We start from the raw sequence: 8,483 nt of genomic DNA on the forward strand, positions 1-8,483 counted from the left end.
TTTGGATTTCCTCTTTCGAAAAATGTTTGTTAAAGCCCTTGGCCCCTCTTTTTATTGGGTTGTTTATTTTGTTTTTGTGGAGTTTCTTGATCATTTTATAGATTCTAATTGTTAATCCTTTATCAGCTGTGTAGTTTGCAAATAATGTCTCCCATTCTGTTGGTTGTCTCTTCACTTTCCTGACTGTTTCTTTTGCTGTAAAGAAACTTTTCAATTTGAGGTAATCCCATTTGTTTATTTTATCTTTGATTACCTTTGCCTCTGGGGTATTCTCCAGGAATTCTTTGCCTGTTCCAATGTCTCAAAGGGTTTCCCCTATGCTCTCAATTAATTTCATGGTGTTTTGGCGTATCTCTATTTCTTTGATCTATGTTGAGTGGATTTTTGTATATGGTGTAAGGTAGGGGTCTTGCTTCATACTTCAACATGTATGCAGCTTTCCCAGCACCATTTGTTGAAGAGGCTGTCCTTGTTCCAGGGGTTGATTTTTAGGCCCTTTGTCAAATATGAGTTGGTTATAGATGTTTGGATTGATTTCCAATGTTTCTGTTCTGTCCATTGGTCTATCCATCTGTTTTTGTACCTGTACCAGGCTGTTTTGATTATAACTTCCCTGTAGTATGTCTTGAAGTTTGGAATTGTGATGCCTCTGGCTTTGTTTTTATTGTAAAGGATTGCCTTAGCTATTTGCGGTCTCCTGTTTCTCCATATGAATTTCAGCATCATTTTTTTCTAGGTCTGTGAAGAATGACTTTGGTATTTCATTGGTATTGCAATTAACTTGTAAATTGCTTTTGAGAGAATGAACATTTTAATGCTATTGATTCTTCCAATCCATGAGCATGGCAGATTTTTCCATTTTTTGTGTCTAATTCTATTTCTTTAATGTTCTGTAATATTCATTGTGGAGGTCTTGGACATCCTTGGTTAAATTTATCCCAAGGTACTTGATTGTTTTTGTGGCTATTGTGAATGGGATTGATCTTAGAAGTTCTCCTCAGCTACAGCATTGTCTGTGTATACAAAGGCTGTTAATTTATGAGCGTTGACTTTGTATCCTGCTACTTTACCAAACTCTTCTATGAGTTCCAATAGTCTCTTATAGGAATTTATCAGATCCCCTATATAAAGGATCATGTCATCTGCAAATAGGGATAGTTTAACTTCTTCCTTTCCCATTTGTATCCCTTTAATTTCTTTTTCTTGCCTGATGGCTCTGGCTAAAACTTCTAGGACTATATTGAATAGCAATGGTGAGAGTGGGCATCCCTGTCTGGTGCCAGTTTTCAATGGAAATGCCTCCAACTTTTCCCCATTCAATATGATGCTGGCCATTGGTTTATCATAAATTGCCTTAATTGTGTTGAGGAATGTTCCTTCTAACCCCAATTTGCTTAGAGTTTTCATCATGAAAGGGTGTTGTATTGTCAAATGCTTTATCTGCATCTATTGAGATAATCATATGATTTTTGTTTCTCAATTTGTTAATGTGATGTATCACATTGATTGATTTTCAAATACTGAACCATGCCTGCATACCAGGGATAAATCCCACTTGGTCTGGGTGAATGATCTTTCTGATGTGCAGTTGGATTCGGTTTGCCAGAATTTTGTTGAGTATTTTTGCATCTATGTTCATCAGGGAGATAGGTATGTAGTTTTCTTTCTCTGTTGTGTCTTTTCCAGGCTTAGGAATTAAGGTGATATTGGCTTCATAGAAAGAATTTGGGAGGATTCTCTCCCTTTCAATTGTCTTTGAATAATTTGAGAAGAACTGGAGTTAGTTGTTCTTTAAATGTCTGGTAGAATTCAGCAGTGAAGCCTTCCGGTCCTGGGCTCTTATTTTTCAGTAGTGTGTTTATTACTGATTCAATTTCTTTCATGGTTATGGGTCTGTTTAGATTTTCTTTATCTTCATGGCTCAGTTTAGGAAGGTTGTATGTATCCAGGAATCTATCCATTTCTTCCATGTTAGCATACATCTCTTTGTAGTGGTTTCTGGTGATTCTTTTTATTTCTGTTGTGTCTGTTGTTACATTTCCATTACTATCTTTGATTTTACAGATTTGGGTCTTCTCTCTCCTTTTTTTGGTTAGTTGGGCCAATGTTGTGTCTATTTTGTTTATTTTTTCAAAGAACCAGCTCTTGGTTTTGTTGTTCTTTAGTGGTTTTTTGTTTGTTTCAATTCTGTTTATTTCTTCTCTAATCTTTAGTATTTCTTTCCTTTTGCTGGATTTGGGCTCGATTTGCTGCTGTTTCTCTAAATCCTTGAGGTGCACGGAAGGTCATTTGTTTGATTCCTTTCCAGTTTCTTGATATAGGCACCAATTGCTATAAACTTTCCTCTTAGCACTGCTTTTGCTGTATCTCACAGGTTTTGATAGCTTATGTTGTCATTTTCATTTGTTTCTAGAAATCTTTTGATTTTTTCTATGACTCACTGTTCATTCAAAATCATGTTGTCCATTCTCCTTGTGTTTGCATATGGTGTAGAGATTCTTGGGTTGTTGATTTCGAGTTTCACTGTGCTATGGTCTGAGAAGATGCATGGTATAGTTTCAATTTTTTTTTAATTTGTTGAGGCTCCCTTCAGGGCCTAGGATATGGTCAATCCTAGAGTACATTCCATGTACTGGGGAGAAATATGTGAACTCTGGCTGTGGGGTGGAAGGCTCTGAAGATATCTACTAGGTCTATTTGGTCTATAGCGTCAATTAGCTCTGTTGTCTCCTTTATTTTCTGTCTGGTTGACCTGTCCATTGGTGAGAGTTGGGTGTTGCAAGTCCCCTGTTACTATTGTATATGAATCTATATCTCACTTTAAGTCCTTTAGTAATTCTTTCAAGTAGCCAGGTGCCCTGTAATTAGGTGCATATACATTTATAATAGTAGTGTCTTCATGTTGGATTGATCCTTTAATCATTATATAATGCCCTTCTTTGTCTCTTTTAATAATTTTTTGTGTTAAAGTCTATTTTGTCTGCTATTAGGATGGCCACACCAGCTCTTTTTTGATTTTTGTTAGGTTGGAATATCTTTTTCCATCCTTTCACTTTCAGTCTGTGTGCATCTTTGCTGATAAGGTGTGTTTCCTGAAGGGAGCATATAGATGGATTCTCTTTTTTGATCCAATCAGCTAGTCTGTGTCTCTTGGTAGTAGAGTTAAGGCCATTCACATTCAGTGTGACTATTGTTAAGTACTGTCTTTTTCCATTCATGTTTCCTAAAACGAGCTGTTTATGTATTTTGAGATTTGTTTGTGGCTTAGTTGGGTCGTTTTCTACATTTGCTTTTTTTTTTTTTTTTTTTTTTTTTTTGTAGTGAAGTACTTGTTTTTGTACTTCTGTGTGCAGCACGTCTTTGAGCCATTGTTGTAGGGTTGGACACAAGGATACACATTCTTTCAGTTTCTGTTGCAGAAGATGTTTATTTTCCCTTCATTCATAAATGATAGCTTTGCAGGATATTGTATTCTAGGTTGGAATTGTTTGTCTTTTAAAACTTGGAATATACCGTGCCATTGTCTCCTTGCCTGTAGTGTTTGCGATGAGAAGTCTGGGGTGAGTCTGATTAAATTACCCCTGCATGTGACTTGTCTTTTCTCTCTGGCATATTTTAGAATTTGTTCTTTGTGTTTCACTGACTGAATGTTGCCACAATGTGTCGCAGTGAATTTCTCTTCTGGTCTAACTTTTTGAGGCTCCTATTTGTTGAATTTGGTTGTTATTATCAATCTGCCTCTGTTGGAAGTTTTCTGATATTATTTCATTGAAAATGCCTTCCAATCCATTCTCTCTTTCCACACCCTCAGGGTCTCCTAGTATCTGAACATTACAATGCTTGATTGAATCTTTTAGGTCTCCAACCATATTTTTTAATTTTCTAAATTCTTCCTGTGTTTGATCTGACTGTATTATTTTTGGAAGTTTGTCTTCAAGTTCTGATACTTGCTCTTCTATTTCATCTGTTTGATTTCTGAGGGATTCCATGGTGTTTTTTATATGGTCAATTGAGTTTTTCATTTCCAGTATTTCATTCTGGCTTCTCTTTAGGATCTCTAATCCTTGGGTGTACTTTTCATTCAGAACTAGTCCCACAATAAATATATTAGAAGAAGAAGTAAATTAAAACATTAAAATTGAGTAAAGACAGCAGTATTTCCACATTCATTGTATACCTACATGTGCCGAGTATTGTTTTAGGACTAGGAGTATTCCAGCGGGAAAGAGATTCCTGCCTGTGGAGCTTACATTGTTGTGGGAGTATACAGAGATAGATCCCCATATAGACATGTTATCTGTCCATGAAATCTGTGTATGTGAATGACTGATGAAATAAGTAAGAATCACAGTTAAGTATTGTCAGTTGTTGTTGGTGATATACAATGGAGAGAAAAATAACAGTATAAGGCAGCGAGGGTAGTTGTGGAGTGGGTTACAATGGGGTAAACAATGGAGATTCTGGGCCATGGGGTTGGGTGTCCCAGGCAGGAATGGTGGCAAATGTGAAATGCTAAGGCAGGAGAGACCTGAAAATGTGAGTCCCGGCAATGCTGCCAGGTTGGAGTGAGCAGAGGAGACTGGTGGAATACACAGTGAATTGAAAGGTAAAAGCCAATACAAATTTATAAAAGCAAACACTTCAGTGTTATGAATATAATTCAATAGACAATATCCAGTGTTTCCTATGTGAACACTGTTTTTGGAGCTGCAAAATAATTCATGCTTAAATTTCAGTTGACTGAAAATTGTGAGACAAAGTGGAATAAAAGAGAAATATAAAATGGTAGTACAAAAATAGGACTTAAGAATGGGACCCAGCATTATGGTGCAACAATGGGTAAGCCACCACTATAAGAAAGCATCCCATATGTGTGCAGGTTTGCGATCCAGCTGCTTCATTTCTGATCCAGCTCTCTGCTTATGCACCTGGTAAAGCAGCAGAGGATGGCACAAGTACTTGGGCCCAATACCCATGTGGGAGACCCGGATGAAGCTCCTGGCTCTGGGTTTGGGCCTGCCCAGCCCTGGATATTTTGGTCATTTTGGGAGTGAACCAGTGGATGGAAGCTCTCTTTCTCTCTCCCTTTCTCTAACTCTGCTTTTCAATTAAATAAAATAAATCTTAAAAAAAAAAAAAAAAGAACAACAGTAGGGGCAGGCATTGGGAACAATGGTTAAGATGCTGCTTAGAACACCTACATCCTTTATCAAAGTGCCTGGTTCCAAGTCTTGGCTCGTCTACTTCCAATCCAGTTTCCTGCTAATGTCCACCCTGGGAGGCAGTAGATGATGGCTCAGGTACTTGGGTCCCTGGCACCTATGTGGGAGACCTGAATCAAGTTCCATGATCCTGGCTTCAGCTGGGCTGGACGTGACTTTTGCAGGCATGTGGGGAATGAACCAGTGGATGGAATATCTCTCTATGTCTCTCATTCTCTTCCTTTCATCAAAAATTATATTACTGTAAAACAATTTTAAATATAAAGTTAAAATTTTATAGAAATAAAGGTAAACGATTCAAAACTAAACAATATCAAAACGAAGTAGTAGAAGAACAGATCAGGTAAAACATGATAGAAATTTTTTTAAAGACCCAATATATAACTTAATTTATATGGGATACAGAGAGAGAGAGGGAGAATGTGCTGTCATCCATTGGTTCAGTTCCCAAATGCCCACACAGGTGGAGCTTGGTTGGGAAGCAGTACTCAACCCAAGTCTCCCACACAGAGGACAGGAACATTACTACTTGAGCCATCACCACTGCCTCCCAGAGTTTGCACTGTCAGGAAGCCAGGAATTAAATCCAGTTGTTCAGATATGAGACACTAGCATACTAACCAACAGCTTAAACTGCTAGGCCAAATGCCTGCCTCCAAATCTAATGTCTGTGGATGAAAACAACAAAGGATGAGATGTAAATTACATTGGATTGGACTAAACACAGATTAAACATTGAAGATAAAAGATTAGTGAACTTGCAGGCCCAGCAATAGGAATTACTCAAAATTAAGCACACAGAGAAAAAAACATAAGTCCAATAAATTCAACAGTTTTATCCTAAGTTCTGAAGGAGTGTCAAGACACCTAATATGCAGGTAAGTTGGGTCCCCTGGGGGAAAGGGATGGAGGAAGTAGAAAAAATAAAGAAGTAAAAGCCAAAATATTTTCCAAATTTGATGAAACTCTACCTCTATAATTAAATTACCTCTATAAAGTGGTAGATCTAGAAAAAAAATCCCAAATATAAGAAACATGAAGAAAAATATAGATAGGCAAGTCATAAACTGTTCAAACCAGTGATTTAAAAAAAAAAAAGTACCAAAGGTGGGAAATATTATATACAAAGATAAGAATGACAGCAGCTTTCTCACTGGACACAGTGCAAAAAGAAATACAGTGGAGCAAAATCTTTATGAGGAAGAAGAGGTTGAGGGGGTAGGGGGAGCAGTAGGAAGGATGAGAGGAGAGGGGAAAGTAAGGGGTAGAAAAAGAAGTTGTCAACGTGGTTAACAAGAAGACTTTGGACAGAAAAAAATATCAAAACAACAGTATATGTATTTGAAATCTAGGCAAGAATAGAAAAGATATTTTAAGATGTAACAGAAGAGCACTAAGATTGATAAATACAGGTTGTAAATATATTATTTTCTTACTATTTGAGTCTTTAAAAGTTAACTGATAGGAGGCTGGTGCAGTGACACAAAGGGTTAAGCCATGACCTGCAACGCCGGCATTCCATGAGTCCTGATGGCTTCACTTCGGATCCAGCTCCCTATTAATGTGCCTGGGAAAAGCAACAGAGGATGGCCCAAGTACCTAGGGCCCTGCATCCTGGTGGGAGTTTCAGAAGCTCCTGGCTCCTGGCTCCTGGCTCCTGGCTTTGGCCTGGCCCATTAGGGGAATGAACAGCAGATGGAAGATCTCTCTCTCTCCTCTAACTCTACCTTTCAAATAAATAAATCGTTTTTTTAAAAAAGTCAACTTTTAGTTTAAACAAAATAACAATGTAGCATGGAGCTTAGAACATGTATAAATAAGGTATAAACTATATGGCAACAGTAGCATAAATGTTGGGAAGGGAGATTTTAAGGTATCATTATAAGGTCTTGTATAGAAGTGTATAAAATAGTATGGGGGCCGGTGCTGTGGCATAGCAGGTAAAGCTGCTGACTGCAGTGCTGGCATCCCATATGAGTGCTGGTTCAAGTTCTGGCTGCTCCAATTCAGATCCAGCTCTCTGCTATGGCCTAGGAAAGCAGTAGAAGATGGCTGAAGTTCTGTGGGCCCCTGCATCCATGTGGGAGACCTGGAAGAAGCTCCTGGCTCCTGGCTTTGGGATCAGCGCAGCTCCAGCCATTGCGTTCATCTGGGGAGTGAACCAGCAGATGAAGGACCTCTTTTTCTGTCTCTGCCTCTCTGTAATTCTGCTTTTCAAATGCATAAATAAATCTTAAAAAAAAAAAAAACAGTATGTAAGTTAATGTGTAGTCTACAAAGCAACCATTACAATAAGTAATCAGGGGCCGGCAGTGTGGCATAGCAGATTGATCCTTGGCTTATAGTACCAGTGCCAGTGTCTTGTATGGGTGCTGGTTCCTGTCCCAGCTGTTCCATTTCTGAGTTAGCTCCTGGGTGGTGCACCAGGGAAAGCAGCCAAAGATGGCCCAAGTCGTTGGGCCCCTGCACCCACTGGGAAGACCCAGAAGAAACTCCTGGCTTCTGGCTTCAGATCAGCCCAGCCTTGGCCATTGCAGCCATTTAGGGGAGTGAACTAGTGGATGGAAGATATCTTTCTCTTTCTTTCTATTTCTTTCCTTCTCTCTGTATCTCTCCCTTTCGAATAAATAAATAAGTCTTTTTAAAAATTAAAAAATAAATAACAAAGAATTATATTGCTCATAAACCAGCAAAGATACATCAGAATCCCAGAACATACTTAATAAAAAAAAAGTTAAGAGGAAGGAACACGGAACAGATGAGACAGAAAACAAAAAGTAAGAGAACAGACTTTAGGCTGGCGCTGTGGCGCAGGGAGTTAAAGCCCTGGCCTGCAGCACCAGCATCCCATATGAGTGCCAGTTCAAGTCTGGGTTGCTCTACTTCCTATCTGGCTCCCTGCTGATGTCCCTGGGAAAGCAGCAGAGGATGGCCCAAGTGCTTGGGCCCCTGCTCCCACATGGGAGACCTGAAAGAAGCTCCTACTCCTGGGTTTGGATGGGCTGGGGAAGTGAACTAGCAGATGGAAGACCTCTCTCTTTAACTCTTTCAAATAAATAAATCTTTAAAAAAAAAAAAAGACTTTAACCTATCAATAAACACATTAAATGTAAATGTCCTAAATATCCCAATTGAAGCAGAAACTCAACTATACGCTGTCTATTATAGACACTTAAAAGAAATGGGTAGCAAATTTTAAAAATATTTAAATGAAATTGATAAGTTAAAAATGAGGACAGAATGTATGGTGTCAGGTCAGAT

This window comes from Oryctolagus cuniculus, chromosome 5, assembly GCF_964237555.1.
Source record: "Oryctolagus cuniculus chromosome 5, mOryCun1.1, whole genome shotgun sequence".
In the NCBI taxonomy this organism is placed as follows: domain Eukaryota; kingdom Metazoa; phylum Chordata; class Mammalia; order Lagomorpha; family Leporidae; genus Oryctolagus; species Oryctolagus cuniculus.